The sequence below is a fragment of the Mycteria americana genome, chromosome 3 (genome assembly GCF_035582795.1).
Source record: "Mycteria americana isolate JAX WOST 10 ecotype Jacksonville Zoo and Gardens chromosome 3, USCA_MyAme_1.0, whole genome shotgun sequence".
Lineage (NCBI taxonomy): Eukaryota > Metazoa > Chordata > Aves > Ciconiiformes > Ciconiidae > Mycteria > Mycteria americana.
This window is the reverse complement of record NC_134367.1, coordinates 71,610,820-71,630,521: the sequence shown is the minus strand read 5'-3', so window position 1 is coordinate 71,630,521 and position 19,702 is coordinate 71,610,820. Positions and strand designations below refer to the sequence as shown.

The window sequence follows — 19,702 nt, the reverse complement described above, 5'->3', positions numbered from 1 at the left end:
CTTGCACCTCAGCACATCAGCTGTCTGGAAGGTTTCATGTCTGGACAACTGAGTGGGTCACGGATGCAAAACTGAGTGATACACAGTGACTGCTGCCTGAAAAGTTCTGCTTCAAAGATTAAAAAATTTCCCTGGTACTTCTTTCACAAGACAGGTATCTATTATTTGCACAGCTGCTTTCTAGGGGTGTTGAATCATAAATACATCTAGGAATTATTAGTCACCATTTACCATCCCTTTACTCTTATACTGGAAAACTGGTATTTTAAAGTGAGAAAGTAAATAGTGAGGAGTAGCCTTTACATGAGCTGTTGAAGAAGAGGCATAATTTAAAGAGCAGCTGTAGTGTACATCAAAGAGTAATCATTTTAACCAGTGACCCAATAAAGCTGCCTAGATGTATTCCTGGTTTAACTCCATCTTAGCTATTGTAAAGCCAGTTTGTTTGGTAAGAAAGCAGCTTTATGCACTTGCATAGAATTTCCATCAGCCTCCAAGTGCCTGAGATATGAATCAGGTTCCCAAAAAACCCTGAAAAGAAGATGATTTTTGGTTTCCTATAACTGGTCATATAAACATAAAAGCAAGTGCGTAAGGGTTTAGTGGGATTTTTTGCAGAGTTATACAGGAAACCACTGCATGAGGATTTAGAGCACAAAGTTTTCTTGAATCCTCCAGATGTCCCCAGTTAGAATTGTACACATTTCATATTAGATACAGTTAAAGGGCTACTTTTTTTTTCTTTGTTTTTTTCATCTTTTCTTTTCTTTTTATGATTGGAGGAATGAGGGACAAAGTTCTTAACACTGAGTGGATAGCCCTTGTGTTTTTTACTCCTATGAAGAATGAGGGAATGGTATAGGACTCTGATTTTTGCCTTATTTGCTTGATAGTCAAGAAGCTTCATACTGAGAACTGAGATGTCAAATTGCTATAGAAAAAGCAGAAGCACAGTGACTATTTGTATCAAAAGCCAAGCAATAGCTTGGATACACCGTGTTTCCTAAATGAGTCAGGAGTACTCCTGGGCAAATGCAGAGGACAGTTTACTCTCTACTTCTTGCTTAAGAGGATGACGTATGCCATGATGCAAGAGTTTTCAGGTGCTCACCTTGTTTTCCTTTACAAAAGCAGTTCTGACAGCTGTCTCAGCTTTTTCTGCTCCCTTTCTCTGTGCTCCATCCTCCCTTACACTGCTTCCTTGTTATTCAGAGAGTGCTTATGCTTCAGCCGCAGAGATATCTACTGTAGGGCTCTAGTGGCAGTTCATAGCCACTTGGCAAAAAGAAAGATGGTTTATGCTCTATTGTCATGTCAGGAAACTGCGATTTGAGTCAGTGAGGTTCAGAAGCCATGTAGACAGACCTCAGATTTCAGGAATAATCTCAGTCTGGTTTCCTGCCTTTCTAGTAGCTTAGCTCTGAAAGTCTATTAGCTCAAGTGAGTTTATGGAGGCTAAGCTGCAGTCAAGAGAGTAATACTTTGGTCTTCAGCACCAAGTCAGATTCTGTCACCAAAATGATATGAAAGAGATTCAAAGTTTTCCATCCCATGCTAAATGGTGTACACTGTTGCTCACTCAAACATTTTCTTCAGTGACAGCTGACATTAATCGCCCTGTGAGCACACTTGCAGTTTAAGTGGGTTACTTTGGTATGCTTGCTTTGGGAAAGGTAGCGGGACAATGTTTAAAAAAAAAACCACACCAAAACCCCAAACCTAAATCCAGCAACCAACCTCACGTACCATAGCTTCTTGAAAAGCTGAATTTCTCTAAACCTGGAGTAACTAATCCATCGTCTCCCAACCACCATTATACTAACCCAGATGCAAACTAAACATGAGCCTCCTTCAGATACAGAGGCTATTTTTATCAAATGGGGGCAATAAATTACTTTTTTGATGTGATATTCAAAACATAAACCAAAGGAAATCAGGAACTGCAATAGATGGAGAAATTGAAGTAATATATAAACAGTTAATCATTCTTTAGACATGCTTGGCAAATTTTCCTGGTAAGAATGCTATCACTTTGGAAGATAACTTAATAGACAGACAGGACAGGAAAACCGGTTTGCTTCTAATGGCATTGCTATGGTATAATGGGGCTGAGATGGCTGTATTCAAGACAGATGCTATTATTTGTTCTAGTTTTACCATAAGTGACACTATGATATTTCCAAAATCAAGCCTGAAAGCCCATTAAAAACATCTTGCTGGCTTGACTCATAACAAAATGTAGGAATTGGGTTTTTGAGTCCTGCTGAATGGAGAAGCTTTCAGAACACTCAGCCTGATGATCGCTAGCTTTTACGTCAAAGTACAAGGCAAACTTAGCAGTCTAGTGATATGCTTTTATCACCCTTTCTCTTTTAATGGTGTGTCCTTTTCCATCTAAGTTATTGCAGCAATGGATAGAAATGTTGCTTCCCCATTTATTCATTTATTCCTGTTTCTGTGCATTTGTGTCACTTTCATGGGAGGCTTACAGAAGTTGGTCAGTCTGTTGTCTCACAGAAAGATACTTGCATGCTTTTTAACTGAAGAAATCAGTTCTGTGCTCCAGATGCAATCCTGATAATTAAAGTTTAATTTAGCATAAAACCCTCTCTTATTGCACTTTGGTTTTAACAGTGTTCCCTTACAGTAAGCCACTGTATTCCCCTAACAGACTACACTGATTCTTTATTTGACTTGTCTTTCAGTGCTCATCTTCACTGCTCTCTCATATCCTAAAATCTGACAGTGTATAAGCAAGACATTCCTTTCAGGAAAAAACAGCAGTGCAGAGTTAATGTTTACATTAACTAATTAGAAAATCTGGTGATGGAGCTGAGGACACTTTCTCAGTGTGTCCAACCCTACATAGAAGGCAGTAGGCAATTCTGCTATGATTCACATCTGGCAGTGTGTCAGCAGATGAGGCAGAGGGATTTTAAGAGCAAGTGTTCAGATTCCACTAAAGAACATAGGCTTTAAACTTTCTACAACAGCCGTTCACCACCACTTCAATAAATCATCAATAAAGGAAGTTCCACTTGTGCCCAAGTCAGGCACAGGTCAGTTCCACTTGTGCCCAATTGATCAGAGGTGGTCAACAAACTGGAAAGAAAAGATGATCCAGTAGCTGAGGGCTATTCTAAAATGTAAGAAGCCTGACTAAATTGTTGCTTGTTGTCTTTTAGTAAGTTACTTCTTTCAATAGGAGTTGAAGACTACAGGTTGTGAAATGATGTATTTCAGTTATTCATGTACAAAATAATTTTTCCATTTCATGAAACTTATCTATGATTTTAAAATGTTTCCAGTTTTGAATCAAGTGACTCCAGACTTCTCACTTGTGCATAAGTCGCATCAAAGGGGATGTAACTGTTAGATACAAAGCCAGGGGATGCAACAGATGCAGGTGTAAGTCTCTTTTCTGCTCATTGTGAACTTAAACCTTGCTTTCTAAATCCAGGTGGAAGAACAAGTGATTGACTATTGGATGAGCAGAAAGGAGTCTTTTCTTTTTGACTAGACAGTCAAAAAGTGGAGCTTGGACTTGAGACATTGATTTTTAAGATTCTGAGGCACTTGGACAAGATGATAATGAGAGATACGTAAGAAACGTAGATAATCGGAGAAAAACTTTAACTTGTAAAAACTTGCTATTTGCATTTTTCTATGCTACTGTGCGGGGCCACAATAGTGCACCTGTCTGCATTAAGGGAGCCCTGTCTGGAATTACCAAATGTGTTGTACATTATTTGTTTCAGTCCTACGATCACTTTTAAACAACAGCTTTCATCTCCCATATATGACTCCTGTTATACTAATAATTTCACAGACTAGGGGAACATACAGCCTCTTGTCTCTTCCACAGGTCTCTCGAGCAGGGACTGACAGATAATTCAGAAACGTTAAGTGGAGTTTCCTAAACCCATCCACATTCTGCCTCCATCAGCATGGGTCCTGACCCCAGGAATTAATTTCCTTACAGTCTTGTTTGATGTCCCCATGGCATTTGAAAGATTAAAACCAAATGGTCTCTTTTCAGAAAGCAAGAATTTCAAAATTGTCTGACACAACTCCCAGAAGAGCTCATCTGTGCCCAGACCAAATGCTGTATCAGAAGAAATGCTTAGAAAAGGTCTGTCTTCAGTGCAATCTCCATCCAGGTTTGGTGAATATCTTCACCCAGGTGAAGTTTCAGGAGACTTGATTATAGTATAAATAGAAAAAAGAAAAGAGAGAGAAAGTATGGGGTAGAGGAGAAATGAATTTGCTAGTTATGGCTTTAGGATAACCACAAAGCTGCAGAACTTCTATGCAAGGATAAATACCATTTAGGATGTCCAGTCAGGTTGAACATCCACTTAATAATACTTGCAGATCTTCAAAGAGAACTTGTCAGGCTATTTGTTGCATGTAAGATTTACTGTAGGTTTAGTCTTTGTCCCAGGTAGGCACCCAGACTTTGTTGGTTTTAATGTGCTGGGTTCCCCATCTGGGTTCCCAATGGGTTCCCCAGAGCTGGCCCCACTCAGCTGGCTTGCAGGTACCAGACCAGTCAACTCTGGCTGCAAAGAGGCAATGAACCATTTGCTTTTAGAGGTTTTTGGTTGGGTTTTTTTGGTTTTGGGTTTGTTTTTTTTTTTTTCCTCCTAGAAGTGAACAGCCTTATGTAAAGTACCTGGGCATCTGCAATACCTCGACAGGATAAGACACCTCAGAATGAATTCCCAAAGGCAGCACCCAAGTATGAGGCTCCTTGGCAGCTTTGGTCAACTTAAGTCCAAGCCATTGGTCCTTCGACTCCTGCTTTCTGGTGATGTGTTTCTACCATGTGGTAACCCAAATCAAGTAGGTGGTGTGGCAGAAAACTAACTCTGTAGAAACAAATGGTTAGTTGTCAGATGGATTAACTCTCTGAACTGATTCACTGTGGTCACTTACATGTGGCAGGGAGAGAGGAGCAGCAGTTCTGGCTTAGACTGGCTTAAGCTGCTGCACAACCAGGAGTGGAGGACTGGTGACCAGAAGAGTGCTTTACCCTGTCCCTTCCTGGGATTGAGAAACCCAGTCTGAACTGCACAATGACTGAGATTTGCATCCATGGCCCTCTCCTAGATTTAAGACATCCCTGAATCATCCCTCTTAAAAACACATTAAGGACTAGGATATGCTTTGAAAAAGGAAACGGTGGATGTGCTTTCTTGCTTTTATTCAATATTGCAAAGATTAAATAATATGGCTCCCACACTCTCTAGTGCTTAGAACAGGGCAGAAATCAAGGTGTTGCTGCTCCCAGGTGAACATTGTAATGGTGGGTACTTTGCTGCCTTTCTGGCTAATTACTCTTTAATTGTTTGATGGGGTTTTGAGTAGGTTTTTTTGCAAAGCAGCATCGTGTCAATGGGAATAGTGGGGACCGTTTCTCCCTTTGAATATCTTCAGGACACAAAACTGGTGACTAGGGCAAGCTTCCTGTGATGGGGAAGGGAAGGTCTGAACTCCCTCAGGTTCACATGGGATGAACCCAGGTGTCTCACATCCTGGCCAGAGCTCTCCCTCCTGCTTTATTTTATGAATGAAAAATGGAGAAAATGGCAACAATTTTGGTGAGGGCAGGAGGGATGAAACAACCACAGAACTTACTTCTGACCAGCCTTCTTCTCTGGCTGTGCTTTGGAGTGACAGTTCGTCTGTGTTTTGCGTTTTGTGATGAGCTCAGCTCTTTTAGGAAATGAGAAGCACACTCTCAGCATGTCTCCTGGACCGAGCTCCTCTGGGATCTCAGGCAGAAAACATGTCCTGATGAGAGCTGGTTGTGACTTAGTTAGCTGGAAGCAGTTCCAAGCATGAGTAATAGGCACTCAAGGCACTTGACTGGGGAAATTTGGGTACCTAAGGGTGTGAGGGGAACGCAATACTGTGGGATCTTAGATACAGAGGACTGAAAGCCAACTAAGTCCCAGTTTGGATGCCTAATCTCTGTAGCAGACTGGGGCCAAAGTGCATACAGCAGCTACTGTCATCCCAGCTTGAGTAAAGAAGATAAACGCTTCCTTGCCTATCTCTGTGCTAGGCCCATTCAACCTATGCACAAATACCTCATCCTGGAAGGCTGTATGGAAAACAGAGCTGTAGGAAATGTTTAAATTAAGTGAAATATTTTAATTATATTTTTTTGTTTCTCTTCTGTCTAAAAACTATGTTTTCCTCAAAAAGAATGACAATTCGTAATGCCTCTACACCTAAAAATATGGAGATCTTAGATTTGATCCCAGAATGTATATTCAGACATTACTGAAATGGCCACTTTCTGTTTACCAGAAGGTTGGTACTCAGGACACCAGTGTTGCCAATAACTATCGTACTGTAGTATTTATGCATCTTCCATAAACAGAATTGATGAAAAATAATATTAGGGAAATTTTGGGTGGTGGAAAATGGCTTTTTTTAAAAACAATGAAACAAATTCAGTTTTTAAATGTTAAGTGTATTGATCAGGATACAATGAAATTTTGAATTATCTCTAACAGCAATAAAATCTTTGGGAGACTTGCAGTTGGCTCAACAGTACCTTTTTCCTTAGTACCTTAGTCCTATCATAGAAAGCATGCTGTGGATAAGAAAGGCCTCCAGTAGATTTGCCACGTAAAGCAAATCTAGCAATGGCATGAGCTTTTATTGCTATCAAAAGTTGTCTGCCTTCTTTCTCTTCATGTGCAGATCTCCAGATCCAAAGAAAGCACACCTCTGGAAAAGCTGATTTCCCTTCTATTGAAGAAGGTCACCTGCTCTTACTTAGCCAGAGGTGTCTTACTTATTTTGGGTGTGGGGTAAGATCAGAAAGGACGAGAGGGAATAGAAGTGTTATCTAATGGTTAGTTCTGACCTCCTGTTATCTCCAGATCAAGGAAATTTAGTTGAATGGCACATAGTTTTGAGTGCCTCAGGAGGAAATTCTAGTTGTGGATAGCAAAGGAAAACTGAACCTAGTTTTTGTGGGGGATTTTTTTGTTGTTCTGGTATTGTCCATATGTCATTATTTATTGCATATAAAAAATTATTTTAATTTAACACTTTTTTTTAAAGCAGACATGAGTAATATCTTTCTTAATATTCAGGCTGAACAAATATCTCTTTATAAAAAGACTGAATTCCTCAGATGCTACAAACATCTTTTAATAATCAAAAGCTATTAGAAATCAGTTTTTATTTTAAAAAGTGAGTATAATACATTTCTTCCATTTCCCTCAGTCCTTACTATAAAATTCTTCAGCATATCCTGCTTCTTTTTCTAGCTCTGTAATGCTGGATTTCTTTTTCCCACAACATGTTCCCCTACTGCCTTAAGTCTACACTGGCACCCATGTAGTCAGTTTACTGTTGGTGAGATCTTGCTCTTTTCAGCCTCTCACCCACTGGTGAATGGCTTTCTTCTCCTTGATGTTGCACTGGCAATTTAAATTCATTGGATAGAGAGAAAATGTCTGTATCTCCTCTCCAAATTTTCCTCTCTGTTCTGTACCATAATCTTTCAAATCACTTTGTTCCCAACCTTTTAGACTTCAGTCACTATCGACTCCTCTCTCCTTCATTTACCATCTCATCTGTTGCAAAGTACTGTTGTTCATTTTTCTGAGCTCTAAAATCCCTCTCTCCTTCCCATTTCCATAGCAAAAAGCCTCCCTCTGTCCCCTGACCTTTACTTTTCAGTGTCCTACTCTCCTATTCCATACTTCCAAGATGGTATCACTGTAGCCATTTAATTCACCTTTTCTTCACTAACTTCCTTTTTTCTTCACTAACTAGGGTTCAGACTCATGTTCTCACTTCAGTACCCTTCACTGCTATCTACCATTAGAATCTCGATGTCTGTTATGCCTATTTCTTGCCCTTTCACACTTCAAAGCTCCTTTTAGAATCTCTGTGTTCTCTCCGTCTGTGCTGGTTATTATTTCTGCTCTTGAGATTTGTTCCTTTTCCTGGAAGATCTGGATAGCCAAGTCTGAAGTGTACACACTCTCTAAAGTTTTCTGTAGACCATCCCTGTCAATAATTCAGAATTTCTGCTCCCCAAGTTCAGCAGTTCTTGCCTCAGGATGTAAGCAGGGAAACAGCTGGAGAGCTAGGGGCAGAAGGCTCACAATGAATATAAATGTGGCATAAAAAGTTCTTCAGATCTCATGGAAGGGCTGTATTGAAGGCAATGAAACAATATTTAGCATCTCAATAGCAGATTCATCCCACTTAGTGAATAGGATAAACTTCTGTTCTCTGTGGAGCTGACTCAAGCACTTCCTCCTGCAGGGAAATTTTTTGTAGTTTTGTGGAAAGAACTAGTCAGAATTAAATTGAACTGCCTGCATGTTTGGTCACAAAGTAAGATATTGCAGATTTTTCTGCTAGGGTGGAGGCCTGTGTTTGTGTTCATCGTTCCATTGCGTGGAAACGTAGGAAGGAGTTTTGCCTTGCAATTTATTGATCTGGACTAGCATGTTTCCTCACTGGGATAGACCTGTGGGCAAGTACTATGACACTTTTGTGGAGAATATTTATTCCATCTTTCAGGATGCAGTAGTACCAAGCACTTTAAGAAAGTATATGTCTGCTCTTACTGTCAGAAACCATCCTCAGCCACTGACCCTCTATACCACTGCAGATCTACTTCTAACCTTCCCATTCTCATTAATATTCTGGAAAAAGTTATAGATACTTCTCAAAGACAATCTAAATGTCTCAAAACTTCTTGACTTTTCTTTCTCTGGCTTCACCCTAACTTACAGCCTTATTGCTATAATTGTGCTACGACCAATGACTTCTGGAGAAAGACTGGTAAGTTAGATATTCTTGCCAACAATATTCCACCTAAATCCACACCTGAAATTTTGATTTTGGGGAGCTGCAGATTCGTTTAGAGTCCCAGCAAGAATAAACATGTGCCGTGGAAACTTCCTGTCTGCCTTTGAGCAGCTTTGCTTACAAGGGGACAAAAACCACAGGTCCCCCCCCAGCTGTAAGCATGGCAAGTTCCCATGGTCCATCCACATCGCTGTCTTGTGAACAAGATGACAAGATTCTTTGTGCCTGTGTGTGGCATCACGATAGCAGCAGGGCCAGGGAGGCTCAGGCACTCAGGGCTGGGTGGGATATGGAGTGCCTGATGGAGTAACCATCCACCGGACACTCAAAAGATAAGTGCTTATCACTTGGGCACCCAGATCAACTCAGTGTTGTCCCCACGTTTGTTGGGGGTGTCTGAGCTCCAGACTGGCCTTTAACAAATGGTGTATGCATACCTACAACCTCGGGGTAGCTGCTTTTTCTGATCAGGTGACTGTTTTCTGACACACCTAGGTAATACTCGTCACACATGTTGCCCACTGGTATGTCACCCATGCAACATCTTAGGAAGGAGATGTGGATGGAAATGTTTTCAATGTGCTAATAGCACTGACCTTTCTATTTCCATTATACATCACTCAGAAGCAGTGACAAGACATTCAAAATCTGAAACAGTCTGGAAGCCAAATTTAGATGGTTTCTGAATGGCTTTATGTTTGTTTGAACAATACAAGTTTTTTTAAATATAAAAAATAAACTGAGGTCATGTTATAATTGCATTTGGGGGGGGGGGGGGGCATAGCTGCCTGCTGATCACATCAGACCTTTGGACATTGTTCAGCCACCATAAGTTTGGGCACAGCCAGATTTTGTTTCCTACTGAAATCCCTGTCCTGAGATAGGACTGAGTATTTTTCTCAGTGCGTAGTAACAGGTAGGATGATAGCAAGCAGAATAAAGGATATGGCATGCTTATTGTCAGTTCAAACCTCTTCTTGGGTGTAAAGACAACTTTTAGATGTGAGTGTGAAACCCTCATAATGCAGCATGATCTGTTTCCGTTCAAGTCTGCAAGTGGGTCAACAATACCTAGTTCATAAAAGAACTGAACTCTAAGAATAATCATCAGTCAAGTCATCCTAGTGGCCCAGATTCTTCATTTCCTTGACAAATGTTTAATTTTCTCTTGTGATTTGACTTTTCTTTTGAAGGTGACTCATGCAGCAACAAATCAAAGTGATGACATTTTTATTTGTCCTGTGCAACCTCATGCAGGTGAACGAAAGCATTGGCATCACACAGTTGTTATTGCTGGAAACCTGCTCTTCGAGACTAATATCTAAATGTCTACATTAGTATTTTTTTTATTTATCTAGTCCTACAAGATGCCAAGATTGAGAAGCACTTCTAAGTAACTTACAGAAGTTTCCTGAAAAAGCCATTTTGTCTGAGAAGAGAAATTGTACTGATACTGAAGCTTTCTTGTATCCAAATCAACATGGAAATGTATTTTGGTGACAGACGGAAAAAAAACCACTTAGCCCCCCCCGAGTTTATGTAGGTGAGTTTTCTTACACACATGATCTCATGTGTTTTGCTGCCACTATTCACAGCAAGGATCACGCTGCATCACAGCACTGCAACTCAAGCAGCACACTTCTAAGATTTCTTTAGGCGTTAGCTGCACCTTGAATACTCCTTAGCAAGGGAACCCTTTTACATAAATGGGAATGAGAAGATGCTCATGGAGTGGTCACGCAGCCTACTGCATTCCGACTCCAGGGAGCTCCACAGATGAAGTTATGAAGGGAAAGGGCTGGAGGAGGGGTTCTGTGACTGGAAGGAGTGCTGCTGCCATGGCATTGGAGCCCCCTTTCTTCACAAGATACAAAGATTTTGCATTCTGAGGGTTCCCTCCACCTTCTGACGTCTGTTTGATCTAAAGAGTATTACTGGGACAAATATTTAAAGCGGAGGGAGATAAGTGTGCCAGGTGGACAAATGGAAGGGAGGGAAACCAGTTTAATATGGATGATTGCACAAGAACAAATGGGGAATAAGCTGTCTTTGTGGCTGGAAATGAGAAAAAGGTTTTCAACAGGAGCTCTGGAACAGCCTTTGAGTAAGAACAGATGTAAACCAAACCTTCCTGCTTTTAATATTAACTTGATCCAGAAAAGGAAGGAAAGGTAAGAACTGGTTGCTGGAAGCAGCCGGAGATTGGGATGCAATTAGCCAGGGTGTTCCCTCCAGCCTATGTTCCTATTTTCCAGTGTTCCTAAAACTACTACTAAGCCACCTGCTGGAATTGGCCACACTAATGAAAAGCAGTCTAATCCAGACTGCTGCTGAGCACACGCTGCCAGCCTGGTTCGATAGCAGTTGATTTGCTTGGCACTCTGCTGGATACACTCTGTACCTTAGAGGATAGGACTGTAGCACAATTTAAAACAGTCTCTCACCTACATAGCTCAGGGTTTAACATAGGAAAAAAAAAGTCTGCTGTATGAATAGTACCCAACTTGGTTTTAAAACATAAAATACTGTCTTTAGGTGATTCCAGCTAGTACCTCACAGCACAGGGTGCAAAGTCAAGGTGTCTCTGGCATTCAGTCCCCTTGTTGCGTATGATCTCACTGTCCAGCAGAACAGTTTCTACTTAACAGAGCCTAAATAGAGCCTTGCAATCACATCTGAAATATGACCGATGGCTAGCATTGCACGTACGAATAGTTTCTGCCATAGAAGTCCGTTCAAGTTAATGGAAAAATGCCTTACACATTAATAGCAATTCAATTATTTGGAGTCTTAAAACCCCTAAGAACCTTAAACCAACTGAATCCCATCTACAGCTGGGTCTGCAATTAGTTACACTTTCAGACAAATTTAGCCTTCTTGCATTAATGTTCTTTTAGACCGTATTTACTTGAATTCAAAGAGACCTTTCCCCCATCTTTAAAGGGACATGCAGTAACTTACTTCTTTTCATTAAGAAAAAAACTACATTGCGTTTACTTGGGACATTAGCATACTTCGGGGCAAATTTACTGGAGGAGTTGATTGGCAGTAACTTACGGCACAGCCCACAGATGTGTTCTCTCACTGTGGGAAGCACAAGGCAATTAATTCAAAGTATCTTAGGCTAAATTACAAAGAAATAAATATAAGCATATATAAAGTATATGCTGATATAGATTGATTAAAGCATCTCCCCTAGACCAAGCTCTGATCAAGCCCAAGAATGCAGTGTTGTTAAAATTCAGAGTAATCTGGGGTTAGAAAAGGTATGCTGCATTCATTACTAGAATTAGGCACGAGTTGACTAGTTAGTCCACTCTCTGTTATTACCTGTAAAAACATTTTCTTGTGTGTATTATAACTGCGATCTTACAGGATCTTTTATCATAAAAACTAACAATCAAGCCAAAAGAAATGTGCATAGAATTTTTTTGTACTTAATTTGGTAAAGCTAGGACAGGTGTTATCTGACTTTACTGTATTGGAGTTACCTCATTTTATAAGGATCACAGATCTACAGGTAATGGTTTAATGGATCACAAAAATCCCAGATTGTTTTAAAGAACTGATGAGCTGAATGTCAGGAGATATATGCAGAAGGTATCATGCTACCTGCTATATGCTTCCATTTTCTCTTTCTGATTTTTTAAATGTAGGCCTACATTGCTCAACCATCCAAAGTCTTCATGTTTTTGAAGTCTTTTGCTTACTGAGGATTTTTTTTCTAACATGGCCATAACTAATACTTTTCATATTGATATCCAGGTTACATATTCAAGGGAATAGTGTAATTATACTGGATGGGTTTTGCTCTGGTCATCTTCAGAATGCCTAAGAATATTTGATCAGAAAGACTGACTTCTGATTCAACTGCAAATTCCCATTTTTGTCCTGGAGATTTTCTGGATCTTAAGCTCTCTCTGATGTTGTATATATAAGCGTTACTTTGGTAAAAGGGAAGCTGTCGAGTGAGAGACAAGATTCTTAATGTTAAATTTTGACCCTCAAAATCAACAAGAATTTTGAATTTTGCCCCTTATAAAAACACTTACTAGGTCTAAATCCCAGAAATCTGGAAAGACAGTAACAGCCTTTTCATAATGTGTTCTGTATTTGTTCTCAGTGCTTACTAAATTTTCTAGATTCTCAAGATAATAATAATATGAAGGATAGTCCCCTCCTTTTTACTGTTTTGAACTTTCTGGATTCTTTATTTTCTTAAAAGTTCCTGAAATTTCACCTGCTTTTACACATTGTATGAAACCAGGTCACAGTATTTGTCACAGCATTATATGCCTGACCAGGAAAAATGCTCAATAGAAGCAAAGTCACACAAGGTATATAATTTTCCTATTATATCATGCACATACAGATGTGAGCAACTCCCCTTTCCTCAACTTTACAATTTCTTGCTAAATATGCTTGAACAATTCTCTCTCCTGTTATGTATGAAAGAAATGAATATTGAACATAAATCATACCCACCTCATCCCACAGATTTGATAGAATATTAATAGTAATGAACACATGAAGGACTTGAATGAACTCAATATAATTAAAGCCATTCAATATGAGTTATGCTAAATACAAATTTTAGAACTATATATATTTGAGATCCATACGAGATGGTTATTTTAATATTTTATGTAAGTACCCATGTAACTGACACAAGTGCTAATAAATGAAGACATTCTTCTAGCATACCACAGCACAGCAAAACATAACACAGCAAAATAGCCCAAACCATATTCAGCCTTCCTAAAACAGAATAAGACCAAGTCTTGCTTGGACTTGCACTTAACTAAAATTACAGAGCAAGGTGGCATATCAATTGAGTTTTACAGCAGGGAGCTGTGACAGAGTGGCAGTCTCCCTTTAAAGGCAGCATGACTCTGGTATAGTCTCTGCTAGTCTGTACGTATAGAGTTGGGCTATATAGAGTGGTCCAGCTTGTAATATCTCTCATATTTCAGCAAACACAGACCTGGCATTGCTGGAGAGAGCAGCCAAGCTGCTTTAAATGAAGCTGCTTTGGTAGCAGAAGCTGCATAGCTGTGTTAATGCATCACTCACTAATTTACTCCCTTTCTCGCTGAAGAAACTAGGCTAGATATATAGTATTTTTGCACGGAGAAAGATTATGCAGTGCAGATGTAGTGTTTAAGATGTCTGAGTGTCTTTAAGTAATAAGTAATGCTTGGCCTTAGGATTTAAGACTTTCTTAACCTTTTATTTCTATTCCTTTTATTTCTGTAATTCTCCACATACATTCTGTCTAGAAATTAACTGATTTCTAAGAACTTACTGCCATCTGCTTACAAAGTAAATAATGTATGAAAATTTCAATTGTATGAAAGGTAAGAAGCATTTCACTCATATTTTATAAACAAGGACCTTAAAAACAAAGCTATCACTCAAAACTTATATGAAGATATGATAGAATCAATCTTAAATTGACTGGATTACTTTTATTCTCTCTTTTTTTTTTTTTTAAATTTAAGCCCAGATTCATTAATATACCAGAACAGCACAAATTATTCAAAGCACACCCGTCATTTAAATTGAGTTTACATCTATTTTGCATCACTGGAGCAGTGCAAAGCAGATAAAGCACGCTAGGGAATCAAGCCCCTACATTGGTTTGGAGGACCCACGTTTAGCCGAGGCCCAGGTTACATGGTGGCTGGGCAGGAGGGGCAGGGCAGACCCTGAGTTCGTCTGTTTGCTTGCTTTCAGCATTCCCCTAGGTTCCTGCACAGTCACACTGCATGGCTGCTTCTTTTGTGCACGTTGGAGAGAGCAGCAGTGCCAAGGGAAACCTTCTGAGTGCAGATACCCGACTCCGGGTTGAGATACAAAATCTCTGCAGAAAAGAGATCTCTGAATTGGTTAACTCGCCGGAGGATCGGAGTGAGATGTGCGTGCAGCTCCCTATCTCAGACCCACTGTAGCCAAGACCCACAGAGGTGCCGCGCTGAAGGGCTGAGCTCCTTCGGAGGGTGCAGTAGCCCCCCAGGAGTCCGCAGCAAAGCTAGACACACAAGCCTACTTACATCCGGTATAGTTATAGCCATTAGCTATAACCATGAATAGATAAACTTAATTACAACTTAATCTATTCATTTGTTTTTATACCCTAGCACAAGCTTTTAATTAATTAACAGTATGGAAAGTTTGATTGCATTATTTCATTATTAAGACTACTTAGGACAACGAATAGGTCAACAGAAATGCTAAATTTCTTGAAGCATTTAGTTTTTAACTAATTTTAACTCAAGCCAATTAGCACATGAATTTTATGTTCTTAGAAAACTCATTCTGTATTCACAGAATAAGCACAAGTATGGTGAGGGTATATTTTTCATTAAAAAAGCTGAAGCTGAGACCTTGGTACAAGTGCAAAATAAATCCCTACCTGACATCATGGAGACATGATCAGGAGGGAGCTAATGGAACTGTGATGAACATCCCTGTAAGAGCTAATACTGTTTCACTTAGTACACGTCTAGCGTATTTGTAAGAATCTCCATATGTTTCATACTTAAAGGCATGCGTGTGAAGCATACAAGTAAGAAAGTGCTATTTAAAAGATACTAGGATTGTAAAATTTATTCAAGCTAATGTATTTTCTGTGAAGGAAGGTTTATACACTGGTTTGCCAGTATATAAATATACTATTATAGTATATTTATATATTAAAAAATATATAAATATACTATTTTGCCAGTATATAACTGGTTTTATATATGGTTTGCCACATATATACACACACACATATATACACATATATGCTACTTATAAGTGGAAAATCATTCTCACATTTAGTTTGAGACTGGCTTAAGTCTGAGGCTGGCTGATATCCCTCCTATCCTGTCTTCATAATGATACTACTCACTCTCTTCTCCTTTTAGTCTTTTGGGAGATGAAGATTACTGCATCTGAGGTTCCCAGTCTTTTATTTTTTGTGAAGGATTTCAGAATTCACATGGGTTTCTACCGTTCTCCACTTGTCCACGTTCTGCTGTGGATTGTGTTGCTCCAAGTTGTGTCTGCTGCTGATTTCAAACTCTGAGAGCTTCTGGGTCTTTGGGTCCAGGTTGTGCTTTTGTAGTTCTCTGGTCTCTTATTCTTCTATTATTCTTGTGAGGAAATCAAAGCAGGGCTGCTGGTGAGATCAGGGAAGCTTTCTGTGATGTTGGTCTGATCAATACTAGTGCTCCTCAAGCATGATTCGAACTCAGTAGTACTCTTGGGAAGAAGAACTTGTGTCGCAGCTCCTTCCAAATCAGTTAGATTTTATGGGACATTTAAACTTTACTTTTGAAACTATGCATGTTGTTCAATATGCACATCCTTATAATGAACATTACACAGAACAATTAGAAGTGATGCTAATTCAAATGTACAGCGTTCATAGATATATGTCCCTTGACAAACAGCTTACATTTTGTATTTAGTATACTTCTTAAAAATGAAGAATTGCAGTTTCAGAATAAAACACTTCATCTTCTCTTCAGGGTAGGTAGAAAACTGGATTAGGATAGGGAATTTTTCACCAAGCTGTCAGTCAGATTTCGATTCAGATCAATAGTGCAGGGAGTTAATTTTCCACAGACAGCTTTTCAGTAGCCTTCTTGAAATGAGTTCATGGGTTCAGGGCCATTCTTTGTGCTCAAGTGCCCATGTTGCATAACAAGAAAAAGAATGACTATTCTTATCTGTAGATTTCAACATAAAGACCGAAGGCTGAATATGGCTTTACACCTCTAGGCAGACCTCTCAACTCAGTGACAGAGAAAATGAAGGGACTTGAACTGCCAGCGCTGTACCTGCTCTGGTGTGAGAGGACACTCCTAGCACCTTGTACAGACACAGTATGTGCTCCTTGTCACACACGAAAGCTGAGGAGCACTGAATGAAATTATCAGGCAGCAGGTTCAGAGCAAACAAAGGAAGTACTTTTTCACACAAATCATAATTAAATTGCGGTGCTCATTGCCACAGAATGTGGTTGAGACCAAAGTATAAACGGATTAAAAAAGGGAGTAGAGAAATTCAAGGACTTATTAAATATGACGGTCTGGGAGCAAACCCCAGTTTAAGAAATCCCTGTACTACGGTTTGCTGGAACTTGAAAGGATATAGCAGGAAAAGATCGCTGTATACCAATCCTGTTTCCTACATTTTTCTCCCTTCAGCATCTGCTAATGACTATAGTCAGAGCCAGGATATTGAACTAGATGTTCAATTCACTATAGCAATTTTTTTGATCATATGCTTTTAATTAAATTATGTTCTTATTTTGGCTACTTAAAAGGATCTATGGCCCTCATGGAGAAAGGCATTTAAATGTCTAACGCTCACGTATTTTAGGGAGATAAGTACGAGTGTGTATCATAGCCTTTGCGTCTTAGGCCGTAAACTTATTGGGGTGGGGCACGTGTATCTTTTATCAGGACTTTGCTTATTCTGAGTATGAACTCAAATAAAAATATGTATTTGATAACAGTGATAACAGTGTGTAACACTGTTTCTCTATAATGGTTAAATAATTTGTTTGCCTAAATGGCGTGTGCCACAGGAAAATTCCCTAGTGATTTACATAAGGATGATGACACTAGCAGCCACTGATGTGAAAAAGAATTAACTTCCTTTATAGAACTCCCCCCATTTGCAATGCCTGAATCTTACATTTGTAGAAAGCTATTTATCACCTGTTACCCATAATGGTCTTGCCAGAAGATGTGTAACTTACTTACATTTACCTAGCAGGGTATTTGAGATTTCATCCATTTTGCAAAAGCATCTGGCTGCAAACCTATGACACACGTTGGTGAAAATCCAGATACGGAAATGAAGAAACCAAATACCGAAAATTCTAAATTTTGCCCCTGCCAGTTCTAAGCCTGACAGAGCGGGTGAGGATTCCATCTAAATCAACACGAAGAGGTAGCTATGAATTGTGCAGTACAGGCTTGACAGCTGAGCAAGCCAGGCGACCTCGGCTCGCTCAACTACGGGCGGTTTCATCCCAAGGAGAGGTGAGGAACCGCAGGAGCAGCACACCGCGGGTGCCGGCGGCTGGGCAGCATCGCAGCATCCCCGCAGCCCCGGCAAGCGCCGGCGGCCGGTGTCTCCCTGGGCGCAGCAGCGAAGCCCCGCGCTGCTCGGGGCCGCGCCGTCCCGCGCTGCTCGGCACCGGAGCCGGGGCCGGACCGGGAGCAGCCCCTGCCCCGCCGGCCGCGCCCGGCCACCTGCTCCTCCCGCCGCCCCCGCCGCATCCCGCCGACATTTCCCGGGGAGGGGCGGGAAGGAGGCCGGGGCAGAGGGATGGCGGTGCCGCAGGGTACGGCGGGCGAGGGAGGCTGGGTGCCGCCCGGGGGCCGCGGAAGGCGGCGCGGCCGGGGCCCGCGGCCCCGGGGTGGGGGCGGCCCTCGCCACCTCCCCTCCCCTCGCCGGCGCGGCGCGGCGCGGCGGGGGCTCCCTGGCCCCGGCCCGGCCCGCTGGGGGCAGCCCAGAAAGGGGGCCGGGGGGAGGGGGGGCTAGGAAGGCAACTCTTGATCTGAGAGCAACGACTCGTCGGCTCTCCCTCACCTTCCGCCGGCTCCTCGGATTAAAATAATACCACCGCCGCCAATAATGATAACAATTACGGCACCTCCCCCCCGCCAAGCAGACCGCGTTACAGGGAGGGGAAGGTCAAGAGGAAAGGCAGGAGCGCTGCCTCATCCGCGGGCTGGCGGCTGTCACACCGCCAGCCCATGCCCCGGCTTCCCCGGGGGCGGCCCCGTCCCTCCCCCTCCCCGGGCCGGGCAGCATCGCCTGGCGCGGCGGTGCCCCGCGGCATCGCCCGGCGGAGCCGCGGCACCCCAGACACAGAGCGGGAGGGGCGGCGGGGGAGGGCGCGGGCAGAGCCCGGCGGCACCTCTCCCCACCCCTTTGTGCATCGCGGGCAGGGAGACGCACACACGCGTACAGACACACACACACGCGTACGGACACACATACAGACACACGCGCACATATAGACACACGCGCACGCACACACCCCCCACCTTGCAGCCTCGGCGCCGCAGCCGCCCGTTGTTACACACGCACACGGACACACAGCCGGTCCCCCGGTGAATGCTTGTTCTGTTGCACTCCACCGCCCTCCATCCATCCTCCCTCTCGCCTCCCTCCCTCCTCTTCCTCTTCCTCCCCCCGTCTGTTTGGTGCGGTTTTTTCCCCCCCACTCCGTGCATCAGTATAAAGCAGACATTTTGATGCCGTTTAACACGGTTCAGGCTTAAATAAAAGCGGAGCGCCTTACCCACCCCCGCCCGGCTGCGTGGAGTTGGCGCTGAGCGATCCCGGGAAGGGCTGCTGCGGCTCGTCCCTAGCGGAGCGGGTTCGCTGCCATCCGCCCAACTTCAGCACCCAGCCGGCAGGGAGAGGCAGACGGCGGCAGGCAGCAGGCGGACAGGCAGGCAGCAGGCAGGGAGGGAGGGAGGGAGGGACGGGAGGGCGGCGGAGAGGGAGGGAGGGTGCGAGGAGCGGCGCGGAGGCAGGGAGCCTCCGCACATGCGCTCTGCCACCGGCGGCGGAGCCCGGCGGCAGCGGGAGTTTCCCCGCCTGGCCCCGCGGGTGAGTCACGGCCCGCCCCGGCCCGGCAGCGCCCGGCAGCCGGCGGTGCTCGGCTGGGCTCCGCCGCAGGTCCCGCCGGGGAGGCTCCCCGGCAGCCATGGCTCCCTGCGCGGCGGCGCGGCGCGGCGCGGCGGGGCGGGCGGGGGGTCTCCGGGGGCTGTGAGAGCGGCGGGGGCCGGGGCCGGGGCCGGGGCAGCGGTCCGTCCCGCGCCGCGCCGGGCGG

The 19,702-nt window shown here is 42.8% G+C and overlaps 1 protein-coding gene across 3 annotated transcripts in view; it reads right to left on the bottom strand.

The window, feature by feature from the left end:
• Nucleotides 1-19,293, bottom strand: part of RGS17 (regulator of G protein signaling 17) — a 71,718-nt gene extending 52,425 nt beyond the window's left edge. For 2 of the 3 annotated variants that reach the window (XM_075498961.1, XM_075498963.1), the window contains exon 1: nt 19,166-19,293. The gene's annotated coding sequence lies outside the window, so the exon portion shown is untranslated. The remainder of the gene's footprint in view (nt 1-19,165) is intronic. The other variant, XM_075498962.1, reaches the window with a different exon arrangement.
• Nucleotides 19,294-19,702: the final 409 nt, after the last annotated feature.